This window comes from Rattus rattus, chromosome 5 (genome assembly GCF_011064425.1).
Source record: "Rattus rattus isolate New Zealand chromosome 5, Rrattus_CSIRO_v1, whole genome shotgun sequence".
Classification (NCBI taxonomy): domain Eukaryota; kingdom Metazoa; phylum Chordata; class Mammalia; order Rodentia; family Muridae; genus Rattus; species Rattus rattus.
In genome coordinates this window covers 136,976,932-136,991,287 of record NC_046158.1, presented here as the reverse complement: position 1 = coordinate 136,991,287, position 14,356 = coordinate 136,976,932, and the positions used below count along the sequence as shown (strand labels likewise).

Genomic DNA, 14,356 nt, shown 5'->3' with positions numbered 1-14,356 from the left:
AACTCAGTGCCAGTGTCGCCAAGAAGTCCAATCTGGGTCTGAGGATCTGACTTCACCATTGAATGCCTACAGAACCCAACACCGTCCCTTTGTTCTCCAAGTCTCATTGGCTCTCCTCTGCAACATGAGGTCAGCAAAGATTCCAGTGCTATCATGGGGGAGGGGGGATGCACCAAGGAGGTGACATTCCAGGCAGAGTGTGATGTAGTGTTTGGGTGTTGAGTAAATAGAGATCCTGCACAGGTGCAGGAATCCTGCAAGCGGAAGAGACACAAAGGGGCTCTGGAAACAGGGACACTTACACTCAAATGTGTTAATTCTCTCCTCAACGTGTGCCTGCCTGTGCCACCTCAGCCCAGCAGACTTACTTCTCTGAGCCCATATTTATGAGCATTCCCAGAAGAGACAACACGGTGGCACTTCCTAGGGTCGTGAGGGAAGAGTAAATCAGAATAAACGTGCACGGGGCTCAACAGGTTGCCTGGTGTACAGTAAGAGCTCAATGGGTGATCATTAGCAACAAAGCATTAGGTAGGCACTCGCAAAGCAGAGAGATAAAGAGGCCCAAAGGGGCACAAAGGACAGAGACAGGAATGGAAGGGACGGGCTGAGTAGGACACTGGGCCTGGAAACTTCCGAGTAGTGGTAGGAGCTGAGCTGCAGATGAGGGCAGAGAAGCACCTCTCAGACCTTGACCTTTCTCTGAAAAAGGGAAAAGCCACTGGGGGTTTGAGCAAGAGAAGAGCATCATCTTGTGGTGATTAAAACTGCTAACTTGACAGGACCTAGAGTCCCCTAGGAAAAGGACTTTTGGTTATGGCTATGAGGGATTATCTAGATGAGGTTAGCTCTGGACAGGCTTGTGAGGGATTATCTAATTAAATTAATTGAGGTGGAGTCTTAGTTTCCTTCCTAGTTGCTATGACAACTTAAGGGAGAAAGAACTTATTTGGTTTATAGTTCCAGGTTATAGTCCATCATTGTAGAGATGTCAAGGTGACAGGAACTTGAAGCAGCTGGTCACATCCTCAGTCCAAGAGCAAAGAGAGAGAATGAATGAAGCATGCTAGCACTCTGCTTATTGTCTTTCTTCCTTCTAGCATTTAGAATTCCCAGCCTAAGGATTGGTGCCGCCCACAGTAGGTAGATTTCCCCACCTCAGTTAACATAATCAAGATAATCCCCACAGACCAACCTGACCTGGGCAATTCCTCCTGGAGCCTGTCTTCCCAGGTGTTTCTAAATTGTGTTACCTTGACAGTCTAAACCAGCCATCACAGGAAGAACCTGTGGGCAGCACCATTCTCTAAACTAGGATCTGGAACTGAATAAAAAGGAGACAGCAAACTAAAAAACAAATCTGTCCCCCTTAATTTGGCATGTATCTTGTCGTAACCATGACACAGAGTAACCATGTACTAGGACAGCCTAGTTTTCAGAGCTCAGAAGGAAGGCATGAGTGAACAGATGTTGATAAATGAATGGAAAACAAACCCAGGCTCCTATAGGGAAGGGCTTGCCTGGAGCTTGTGGTGAGGCCTCCAGAGAAATAAGATAGAATCCCAGCTTCTCTCTTTTCTTCTCTTGTCCCAAACAAGTCCCAGAGTCCTGATGCCATGTGACCATGCCCCAAGTGCTACACACAGAACAGCCAGGATAACCAGAACTAAGCAAGTACTGGACAGGCTGGCTAGTGTGTGATGCAGCTGGGTGGCTTCCCTGGCTTCTCCTCCTTCCCCTCTCCCCCATCCTTCTCTCCTCTTCCTCCTCGCCTCCTCTTCCTCTTCCTTTTCCTCAAGCACAGACCCAGCTAGAAATGACTGAGTAAGGACCAGATTGAGGACCAAGGCTAGTACCATGAAAGTCCTTCCCAGCCCCTCCTGACAACACCTAAACTATGGTGGCATCAGTCAAGAAAGACATGATCAGGCAATGCCAATCCCAGTCAGGGTGGGTGGGATCTAAGGAATAACAAGGCCTTGAACTAGAAAGAGAACATGGAATAGCCCAGCTGGAGGTCCTGAGGCTCCAGGCCCTTTTTCAGTTGCCCTCTTGTTCCCTCAGTTATGGCCCCCTGAATCCCACAAAGGTGTGGGTGAAGTCAACCCATGTCACACGCTGTGGAAGCATTGTCCTGCCCATACTCTCATAATCCCCGTCTCCCCAGCCCCACCCTCTGCTCTATTACCTCAGTACAGCAAGCTTCCTGAGTACTTCCCCACCTCCTGTATGCTGGCCCCCTCTCTTCACCACCTGTCTCTATGGAGATTCTCTCCCTGACAACTCCATCCGAGTCTTCCATCATTCTCTCTCTGAAGCTTGTTCATTTCCTTTATAGCTCCTATCGTTGTTTGAAACTCAGTTAATTGGTTTGATTCATGCCTATCTCTCTCTCTCTCTCAAGACTTAGTCCAGCAAGGGAGTTTAGGCCTAATGAGTTGAGTCAAGTTTTCTGTGTAGAAGATATCCAGTAAATATTTATAGGAAGACATGGATGGAGGAAAAAAAGAATGGGGAAGGAAGGAAAAAGAGGAGGAAGGAAAAGAGGGAGGGAGGGAGGGGGAAAGAAGGAAGAGGGGAAGGGAAGAAAAGATGAGTCTGAGAATAGAGAAGAGGGTAGGAAAGAGAGAGACCCTGACACAAGGGTCTGCCCAGTCACAAACCTAGAGAGGAAGTTCCTGACCCAAAATACTATATCCACTAGGAAGACATGATATACACCCAGACCTAGATCCTGGCTTAGTGGCACATGCCTAGCATCCCAACAGTCAGAGAGCTGAGGCAGAAGAATTAAAAGTTTGAAGTTTGGGGTAAAGAGATGGCTCAGCTACAATGTACTTATATATAATAAATAAATAAATCTTTTTTTTTTTTTTTTTTTGGTTCTTTTTTTTGGAGCTGGGGACTGAACCCAGGGCCTTGCGCTTCCTAGGCAAGCGATCTACCACTGAGCTAAATCCCCAACCCCATAAATCTTTTAAAAAAAGAAATAAAAGAAAAGAAAATGGTATGTAAAACCCCAATATTTGGGCAGGTGAGATGGCTCAGCAAATAAAGGCACTGATGACCTGAGTTCAACTCCAGGAACCCATGTAAAAATGGAGAGATTCATGCTACAAAGTTGCCTTTTTAAAATTTTATTTTATGTATAGGAGCACACTGTAGTTGTCTTCAGACACACCAGAAGAGGGCATCAGATCTCATTACAGATGGCTGTGAGCCACCATGTGGTTGCTGGGAATTGAACTCAGGACCTCTGGAAGAGCAGTCAGTGCTCTTAACCACTGAGCCATCTCTCCAGCCCACAAAGTTTTCTTTTGGTCTTCACATGTGTGCCAAGGTACGCCATTCTCTCTCTCTCTCTCTCTCTCTCTCTCTCTCTCTCTCTCTCTCTCTCTCCCCCCTCCCTCCCTCCCCCTCCCCCCTCTACACACACACACACACACACACACACACACACACACACACACACACACACGCACGATTCTTTTTAAAATAATCCACCAGCATTGGGTACATAGGATGATGCTTATGAGTGGGTATGCTCATTTGTAAGCTAGCTCTCTAAGCAGACGGGAAATGGATGCATAAACGCATGCGCACCACACACCTAGAACACACTTCCCTCTACCCACTGGCTCATATACACCCCTAGTTCCAATCAAGCACACCTCTAGCTTGGCAGAGCAGCCCCTATGGCCCCATATCTAGTTTGCTCAGCTCCCTTCTGCACTAGCGACCCTCAGCCGCTGCCTCCTGGGCCCTGCTGCTGCTGGCTCTGCACCCACACTGCTGCAGGCTTGGGCTTCTTTGCCTCCTTAAGCTTTGCCATTGGTGAGTTCTTCAAAGAAGGGAAGAGAAGGGGGAACAGGAAGAGGAGAAAAGGAAGAGCCCTTCCTTCTCTCATGAGCTCACTCCACCTCAACCCTCATCAGCCGAAACAACATGTTGCCTTGACTAAAATCACCAACGATTTGCTGCCCAAGTCCCCATTGTCCTGTCTCCCCGCAGGACTGCCAGCCTCCCCATCACGACCTTCCGGGTTCCTCACTTGAAATGCGACTCTAAGCCTCTGCTGCAAGACTACCCAAGATGCTTTGCCAGACAGAATCCGGATGCTCAGTTAAATTTGAGTGTCAGGTAAACATCATACCGATTTTATTGTAAGTGTGTCCTGGGGGATGTCAGGGATGCACTTGCACTAAAAAAGAAAAGGAAAAGAAAAAAACACAGTAAGATTTTTGTTATTCTTTATCTGAAATCCAAATTTAACCTGTCACTTTATCTGGGGAATTTGACGCTCCTGTTTCCACGGCTCCCGTCTTAGCTGAGTTCTTGCCTCTGGGCCTGTGGCTCTGATCTGTCACACCTCTACCTTGATGTCTTCCCCCTTTCTTCCTTAGTGATGCAGCTACAGCCGCCCTGACCTCCCTAAAAGGCCAGCCCCACCCCATCACTGCTGTCAGGATCTGAGCACATTTCTTTCAGAAGTAGCTGCCGCTGACGACCCAGTTCCTCTTTTCTCCTGTGGGTCTTGGGCCCCTTTTCCTGCTTTATTTTCCTCCTTGGGCCTTGGTATCTTCTTTTTTTTTTTTTCCGGAGCTGGGGACCGAACCCAGGGCCTTGCGCTTCCTAGGTAAGTGCTCTACCACTGAGCTAAATCCCCAGCCCCCTTGGTATCTTCTAATATATGATCCTCAGATGTTCTTCAACTTAGGTCGATGGTGCCACTCCCATAATAATTAATAACAATAATTAATAATAATAATAATAATAACCCATCTTATGTCAGAAGTGCATTCTCACTTAGACTACAGAACTCCCCGCCTTGAGTGTGATTCACTGACCTACGATTGGCTATCACAAGACAATGCCGTGTTACCTCTGCTGAACTGGGTGTGTGTAGGGAGGGGGAAGGGCAGATTAAAATTCAGTAAACTAGTTAAAAATAAAATCTGGGGGCTGGGGAGATGACTCGGTGGACAAGGTGTTTGCATTGCTAGCACAGGGACCAGAATTCAGATCCCAAAAACTCATGTAAGAAACCAGGTTGGGTATGGCAGTCACCTGTAATCCCAGGACTCGGATAGGCCGGGACAGGAGTCTCCTGGAGTGAATTGGCCGACTAGATTAGCCGACCTCCTGTTTCCCCGGCTCCTGTGTGACCCTGCCTCAAAAATAAAAGTGTAGAGCAACAGAGTTAAGACACAGGAAATCCAACTTCAGGCCTTCACACGTGCGTATGTGATGCAGGTGTGAATACGCATACGAACCCATACATATATACGTGTTCAAATATTAGATAAATAAATCCTTAAACCAAAAGTGAATTCTCTACCCAGTTCTATTGGATGGTATCACTTTAGTCTGTCTATAAAGTGGGAAAGGGGCAGCCGGGCTCTGGTAAGTGTGGTTGTTTGTATTTATCCTCCGGTCATCCCTTCCTTTGATCAGAATGAGGCTCGCCCAAAGGCTGGAGCTATCGTCTGCCTTGTTCACTGCCTCACATATAGAGCCTGGCCCAGAGAAGCAGCTCAATCAACACGGAGAACAAATAGCTTTTCATCTTCCCTCTGTCCAGCGCAAATATGTCCCCGATCACGGACACGCTGCCGTGAGCCCATGGATTAACAGTTTTAAAGCTGTCTGTGGAGTAGTGTGGGCGGAAAGGGCAGCTTTGGCTGCGGTCCTCCTAGTGGCAACTTCTGGAATTACAGGCACAGTGCTGCCAAGTATGAATCAGTTAACGGGGACCAAGCCCAGCCAGGCCTTTTTAAGATGGCAAACAAACCCGGGACTCCTGAACTAGCTTCTAAAGAGCCCAGCAGTTACCACATGACTCGGAGAGCCAAACCTCCGAAGTGCTCACTTCACGCCCTCACTTTCTCCTGTACTTGCTCGCTGCTGGTTTTGAATTCTGTCTTGCTGTCTGCCTAGGCCTTCATTATCCTCTGCTTGCCATGGAGGGCTAAGTTAAAGTGTCAAGAGCAATGTCATTTACAGCCTCCTGTTGCTAAGCAACGGACCCAGGTGAGTCCTTGAACTTCCTTCTTAGCAGCTGAAGTGCATCGGGTAGAGGGATTGGGGGCCCGGGCTGAGCTATGTTACCACCTGGGACTAGCTGGAGGCCTAACGGCCCTGTCTCTCTTGGGGCTGACCCAGGGCTCTGTCCTCAGTCTCCTTAGTTAAACAGCACTGCTCAATCCTCCTCAGTATCTGCCCCAGGATGTGCCTTCCTGGGGGAGGGGGGGGTGTGGGGGGGGTTGTGGGATCTGCTCTGCCTTCTAAAGCCCCCCTGGGCTGGGGGGAGGAGAGAAAGAGGAGAGAGAGAGAGAGAGAGAGAGAGAGAGAGAGAGAGAGAGAGAGCGGCGCAAAATGGGACATCAGGATTCAGGTGGGCTCCCACTGCCTTCAGGGAAAATCTCTGGAGAAGACTATGGTTTGCACTGATGGCCAGGAGCTGGCCTAAGACAGTTTGTGTGTGTTGGGGGATGGGAAGATCCAGGAATGCAATAGTCTAGGAGTCAGGAAAGCCTGGTTCCTCTGCTTCACTGCTCCTCACTCACACAAGAGTGGGAGGGTCTGATGAGAGGCCCCGCCCCCCTCCCTATGGCCTTAGGGACTGGGGATTAAGGCTATAGGAGTTCCTTAAATATAGCACAAGGCATGAGCCCTAATGTGCCCTGGATTTGGGTGTTTCAGGGTCAAACTTTCATTTGAATAGTTTTAGTGTCACTAGTATTCAAATACCAAACAAAGCAAGTTGTTTTGGCTTTTTAGTCAGGATCTCACGTTTGAAGCCTGTGCTGGAACTCACTACAAGGCTAAGGATGGCTTGGACTCCATCTTCGTGCTTCTCCCTCCTAAGAGCTAGGACCATGGCAGTGTCCTACTATCCCAGGCTGCTGAAAAGTTGCTTTTAAAGATTTTTTTTTAAAAATGTGTGTGTGTGTGTGTGTGTGTGTGTGTGTGTGTGTGTGTGTGTGCGTGTGTGTACCAGGTGTTCTCAGAGGCCAGAAGAAGGTTTCAGGACCTCTGAAACTGCAGCTATGGGCAGTTGTGAGGCACTGAGAACCAAACTTGGATTTCCTGATGTCTGAGTCATCTTCACAGCCTCCAAACAAGTTATATTAAAAACAAATATATGTGTGTGTGTATGTATACATACATAATATACATAAGTATACATACATAGTTATATATGTATGTATACACACATATATGTATAGAGAGATATGTACATATGTATACACATGCACACGCACACACACATATGGGGGGGCATAGCTTATCTGATAGAAGTACTTGACTCTGATCCTGGCAACCTGGGTTTAATCCCTGGAATTCACATGGTGTCATTCTATGACCTCTACACACGCAGCTTGGCACACTTGGGCACACACGCGCACACACACACACACACACACACACACAAATGTTAAGAAGGAAAATACTAGGAAGAAAGGCATCCAGGACTAGATATTACAGCTGAAACCTGGAGAAGCCCCACCACAGAGGAGGGCAGATCAGGTTTTCTATGTTGGGGCCACGAAAGGACCACACCATCCACAGTGCCTGACACTTGGCTGCTGCCCCCGTGTACTCTGGCAAGAGAATCCCCTGCATTTCACAGTGGGGTCACAGAGGCCAGAAATCACTTGGCAAACATGCAGCTCAGAGAGTGAGACTTAAAGCCTGTGCCTTCACCTGAGGAGTCTCTGTCACTGTCAGGTGTCGCGTGCAAACTGAGTTTTCACGGGCAGCATCCAGGAGCAGCTGTCATGTCTGCCGAGCCCTGCTGTGGGATCGTAGGCCAGCAGGGTCCTTCTCTAGGCTTTATTTTGCCACCCGGGCGATGAGAGAGTACCCTGTGACATGCGGTACATGTCAGGGTCCCCTCTAGCTCTGTATTCTTACAGTGTGAGTCTTAGGAACACTTGGGGTTAAGAAGCCAGAAGCAGAGAGGGAGGCAGAGACAGAATCGGCCTCCTGGACTCACTGATCAGACAGTTGCTCTAAACGGTCAGAGGTGCAGGGTCCAGAAAGAGGCTTTGCCATTGTGGCCTTGCCGAGACCCTATCTCTTGGAAGATCTGGCTTTAGGGGGCAGGGGTCTGACTAAGGCAGTCTTTTGAGGGCACCTTCTCTTCTGTGCTAGAAAAGCCCCCATCTGATAGGAAAACCCACCAGCCATTTCCTGGAACCACGGGTTTCTAGGACGAGGGGCTGTAGGGTTGAGAAATGGAGAGGTACTCGGCAAGCTGACGGGGGAGTCTTATGGCCTCCCATCATGCCTGGGCAGACAGTTTGACAGGCTTCCGGTGAAAAGAGCTGAACTGTCAGTGTCACAGCTGCCCCATAGTGGAGCTAGTCTTCAAATTAGTTGCTGGTGTCCCCCAAGAATCTTGAAATTCATACAGGACAGAATAAAATTAGGGTGAGGCCCAAGGAGGAGGCAGCAGGAGCTGACTCTGAAGTTCTCCCTGGGGCTCTCTATATTAGAAGCGCCATTGTTCTCTTTCCCACAGAGCTCAGAGGTGTGACCTACGCTGCCAACCCCACCCCTAACTTGCTGGATCACAGTGCACGAGCCATGGATTCTCTGGGCCTCATCTTTTCCTAATTAGAGAATGGGAATGTTATATTTGGATCACATTACCTTGGGTAGGTACAGAGAGAAGGCGGCATGAAGGTCAGCCATGGATGTTACTGTGTTTCTAAATCCAGCCGTGCCTGAAGTCAGCTTAGGCTGCTGAGTGATAAAACCAATAAACACCCATTTCTTGCCCATCGTGGTGATATTCCTGCACCCTTAGGACTTGGGAGCCTGAAGCAGAAAGACCATGAGTTTAAGACCAGCCTCATAGGAAGACACTGTCTGATTAAGGAACGAAGGAGATGGCTCAGTTGGTAAAATGCTTCTTATTCAAGCGTGAAGACTTCAGTTTGAGCCCCGGAACCTAGGTAAGAAGGCTAGGCATCACAGAGGATGCTTGTCTCTCAGCACTGGTGAGGCAGAGACGGGCCAAGGTCTCTGGGGCTCACCGGCCAGCTAGCCTAACATAATCCATGAGCTGCCGTGTAGCCAGTGAGACCATTTCTCAAAAGAAACACACAGAGAGAAAGGTGAACAGTGTCTAAAGAAAGAGGAGTCTCGGGTTGGGGATTTAGCTCAGTGGTAGAGCGCTTGCCTAGTAAGCGCAAGGCCCTGGGTTCGGTCCCCAGCTCCAAAAAAAAGAAAAGGAAAAAAAAAAGAAAAAGAAAAAGAAAGAAGAGTCTCCACCCACGCACACAAATGCCTGCAAATTATTCAAGCCAACCAAATTATTCTTTAAAACAAACAAACAAACAAACAAACAAAAAACCCCTTCTTGCTTAACAGTTGAACTGGGCTCTGAGACACCAATAGGCAATCTTGGATAATTTGTAGCAGTTCCTGTGTCCTTCCATTCAGGGACCCAGGGATATGTGTGTAGGTTGATTAATTAATTCATCCGTTCTGCAAACATTTACTAGCATGCACCATGTAATAGGTACTGCGTAGCACAGCAACGTGATGATCAACAAGATACAGTGCAGGCCTCGAAGGACTCGCCATCCAGCCAGGGAGGCAGACAGGAAAATATGCCAGTGGAGTGAAGCAAGCCTGGAGAGGGAGTGCCAGACCCTGAAGCAGACAGTGGAGGCCAGAAAGAAAAAAAAGCTGGCCAAGATATAGGGGGTCACTCTGCCAGAGCAGTGGAAGCAGGAAACAGGAGGGGGTGGCTGGTGGGTCACAGAGACTCGAGGGTTGGACCTGTTCTGTGTTGACTCCTGGGTGGACCTGCAGTTTCTGAGAGGAAGAAGGGGTAGTCCTTCCCAAGGTTCCTGGTAGTGGGGCCACAAGAAAAGTCTACTTGCTGTGATACTAGGGGATGGTTAGCTGTAAGTGTGAGGATAGGTGTCAGACAAACACCCTTATAAAAATCTGTGTAAGCCGGGTCTTTTCAGGGAAGTGGGGAGAGCAGGGAGGGATGGGGGGTGTCCCAGGCAGGGTGCTGGGAGGATATGCCAAGTGCCAGGATCAGGAACAGCCAGTGTGTCTTCCAGGCAGAGGGGAACATCACCTCCTGAAGCCAAGAGGTATGCTCGGATCCTATGATCAAAGATAGTTCTGAATGCAGCCTGTGATGGTTTGTATATGCTTGGCCCAGGGAATGGCACTCTTTGGAGGTGTGGCCTTGGAGTAGGTGTGGCCTTGTTGGAGTAGGTGTGGCCTTGGAGTAGGTGTGGCCTTGTTGGAGTAGGTGTGGCCTTGGAGTAGGTGTGGCCTTGTTGGAGTAGGTGTGGCCTTGTTGTGGGTTTTGGCCTTAAAACCCTAGTCCTAGCTACCTGGAAGCTAGTACTCTGCTAGCACTCTTCAGATGAAGATGTAGAACTCTCAGCTTCTCCTGCACCATGTGTGCATGGATGCTGCCATGTTTCCACCTCGATGATAATGGACTGAACCTCTGAACCTGTAGTTTGAGCCAGCCTCAAATGTTGTCCTTATAAGAGTTGCCTTGGTCATGGTGTCTGTTCACAGCAGTAAAACCCTAACTAAAACATAGTCCAATACAAAAATTATAAACTAATTTAAAATGAGATTTTTCTGCATTCCTCCTCTCTCCATCCCCCCCTGTTCCCTCCCGTACAACCCACTCCCATAACTGGATTGGAATCCATAACTGGATTCTCAAGCATGAACTTTGTAGATGACATGTGTCATCTCCTGGGACTCTAGGAGGTGATCCCAGCCTGGTAAAAGTGTGGGGACATAAGACAAATGAGGAAAGGAAGCCAATACTTGGGAGGTCACTACCATGGGCCTGGAGCTCATGCCTGAGGGCCCAGAGAGAGTGTCATAGGCTCTGCACTTGTCTTAGAGGGCAATGGGCCTGGAACTCAGTGCTGAAGGCTGTCACTGAAACGGCTGCTTCCTGCACTGTCAGCTTCTTCCATTGGCTAGGACCTGCTCAGCTGGACAATGTCCTTGAGATACATCTAGGATCTTGTACTGATGACCCTTGGGATCCTGAGTGGGAGACAGGGCAGAGGCCTGGGAGCATCCTCCACTGCCTGTCAGCATGTGGACCTAGCCATTGTGTGCTTTGTTTTCCTTACTGCTAAATGGAGCTGACGGTGACCCCTCCTACAGCAGACTCATCAGGACACGAGATGCTCAGCAACAGGCTTAGAAACTGGCTCTGCTTTGCAGACAGGGGCTGTCACGGCTTTAGTTTTTGTTTTTGTTTGTGTGTGTGTGTGTGTGTGTGTGTGTGGTATATGCATGGGTGGGTCTGTGCATCTCTACATGCATGTGTGGGGGCCAGAGATGCACATCAGTGTCTTCCTCAAGACCTTCCCACCTTATCTTAAGATTTATTTGTTTTTATTTTCTGTGTATGGGAGTCTTATCTGCGTGTATGAGTGTGCAGTGCCTTTGGAGGCCAGAGAAGGGGAGACATCATCTCCTGGACTTGGTGGCTTCCCCTGGAAGAATACCCAGGCCTCCTAACCAAAGAACCTGAAATGTACTGACTAGCTAGAATATCTGACCAACAAGTTACAGAAACTCTCCTGCCCCTGACCCCTAACACTGATATCACAGGCACTCATCCCGTCTCCAGCATCTCAGGTGAGCATCGAGAGTCAAACTGATCTCACACACTTCACTCACTGAGCCATCTCTGTAGCCTAGCGATCATGATTCAAACAGGACTGTAAATAACTCTGAGGTGCTAGGAGGGGTGGGGGGGAGAGCGGTCATGGCAGTGCACATCTGAAGTCCCGTGCTGTGACTGGGGTGGGGGATGGGGGTGGGATAAGCAGATCTCCAGAGCCCAGAGACTGCCCAGCTCCCAGACCAATGAGAGACTCTGTCTCAAAACGTAAGGTGGTAGGTCATCAAGGAAGGCAAGCCCCCACGGTTGACCTCCGACCTCCACATACAACCAACACACTCGAACACCTGCGTGCACAAGTGCGAACACACATGGTTGGGAGATAAGAGAATATCTGGACTCCTTTAGGCAGGATTCATACATTTTTCTAGCTTGCTTTCTAGTTCTGTGATAGAACAGTGGCCAAAAGGAACTTGGGGGTAAAGGGTTCCTTTGGCTTACAGGTTGCAGACCATCATCAAGAAAAAAAAGGCAGGAACCCAAGGAGGGCATCAGGAGGCAGGAGCTGAAGCAGAAGCCAAGGAGGAATGCTGCTCCCTGGCTAACTCTAGGAGACATACCCAGCTACCTTCTACACAACCCAGAAACATACTAGGGTGATGACTTCCCCTACCTAGACTTCCGCTACCCAGACTTCCCCTACCCAGACTTCCCCTACCCAGACTTCCGCTACCCAGACTTCCCCTACCCAGACTTCCACTTCCCAGAGTTGGCTCCACCCACAATGGGCTAGGCCCTCCCCCACCAATCATAAATCAAGAAATTCTTCTATAGGGTTGCCCAGAGACCAGTCTGATGGAGGCAATTCCTCAACTAAAGCGCCCTCTTCCCAGGTAACCCTAGGTTGTGACTGCTTGCAAAGCTGTGAATTGTCAGGCCAGAATAAACAATGAATTAATTATTGGTGAAAGCGGGACTGGGAGCCTGGGGGCAGAAGAAAGGCTCCTCAATCCCACTCATCAGTAGTGTGTGTGTGTGTGTGTGTGTGTGTGTGTGTGTGTGTGTGTTACTTCTGTAATTGTCTTCGACTAATTTTCAAGCAGCGAATCTGGAAACCTGGGTCGCTGGAAAGCCACATGGATCTCATCACCCAATTCTGCTGCTCTGAACACCCAGCAAGGCAGTTTCTGGCCCAGTCATCACTGGGAAAACTGGTTTGACTTTGAGGAACAGTGCACCCTAATATGTTTCTGTTTTGAGCTCTGCTCTCCTTCCATCAGCAACCCGGGTATGGACATAACAAGAACTGTGTCTGCAGCTGGGCATCCTGCCTGTGTTTTCTTAGTGTCTCCGTTTGTCTGTTTGGTATCCATGCGTCTGAGGACCAAGCTAACAGCCGAGGTGGTTGACATCTGCCCTGGATCCAAGCCGCCATACTCCCATCGCTTCCTTAAGCTGACTGCAAACCCCTTAACTCTGTGCCTGGCCAGGTAGGGGAGACAACTGGACTCACCGCTGTGGCCACAGCGTCTGGAGCCTGTGTCATAACAAGCAGAGCTGTCGCCCTGACTGGCCTGCCCCACAAACTGCCTTTGAGCTAAGATGGGTTCAAGCCACCACTTGTGTGCCAGACCAGGCCCTCTCCATACTACACTGCAGGGTATTAGGGATTATGTGCTGCCGTCCCTGTAGGACGTGCCCATCCACATACCTGTTACCAGCAACTTCTACTTTCCTGCCCATACCCTGATCATATCCGGCTGTGCAGAAGACTTCGAAATCACCTCTGGTGGTGGCTTAAAAGCAAGGCTGGGACTGCCTTCTGCCCGGGAGCACATCATCCAGGTAGGAAAGGCAGAGGTGATGGAGGCTTAGACCTGCATATGCCCACCCTGGCCCAGTGTGTCAGGCCTGAGTGCAGGCTAAGCATCTCACCCTCCCGTTTCCCTGCCCTCCTCACACAGGCACAGCAGCTCCATGGCTCTGAGCTCCCTTCGAGCTGCTCCCACCCTTTTGTGAGAGTATATGCTGATTTGAGTATCTCCCTCTGGCCCTTAGCTTCTAGACGTCCAGACTTGATCTTGTTCCCACGACACTCCAGTCTCAAATCCATAAGGCACGACGTATTCCGCATTGAACTTGGAAGGAATGAACGGAAGAATCGAGGAACCCGAACCAGGCTCCAAATAGAGAATTTATTTGCCAAGGCCCCCAGGCCCTGTAAGTGACAAGGACAAATAGGGGCACTACTTCCCCTCCCTCTCCAGGACTCCAGCACCAGCTGGAACCCCCAGCAGGGTTTAGTACTGGTCTCTCAGCCTACCCTCTGTACCCCGTATCATTAGGGAGCTCAGAGGTTCTCCTTACTTCTGGAGATTCTTCCGTGTGGAAGAGGGAGGCAGTCACCACCATCCCACCATCCCACCACAGCCCGGGAGGGGACCAAGCCTGTGGCTTCATCCTCACCTCCTCCAGAACTGCTACAGCCACCACAGTCCACAGCCCACTTCAATTAGCCCACAGCCTACACACCAATTACTGTGTCAATCACGGCACCAGCAGAGAAAGCTAAGGAGGCTTGGAGGAGACAGGGAGAGGGAGGGTAAGGCTGAGGCAGCCTGCTGCATACACTGGATGAGACCAATCAGGGCTGGGAGAAGCCCTGACAGAGCTCCCTCCCCTTCTGACTAGTTTGCTTGAGAGCTCAGGCTACCC

The 14,356-nt window shown here is 49.5% G+C and overlaps 1 pseudogene; it reads right to left on the bottom strand.

Moving 5' to 3' along the window:
- The window catches only part of LOC116901054, a 148,035-nt pseudogene that overhangs the window by 67,519 nt on the left and 66,160 nt on the right, over positions 1-14,356 (bottom strand).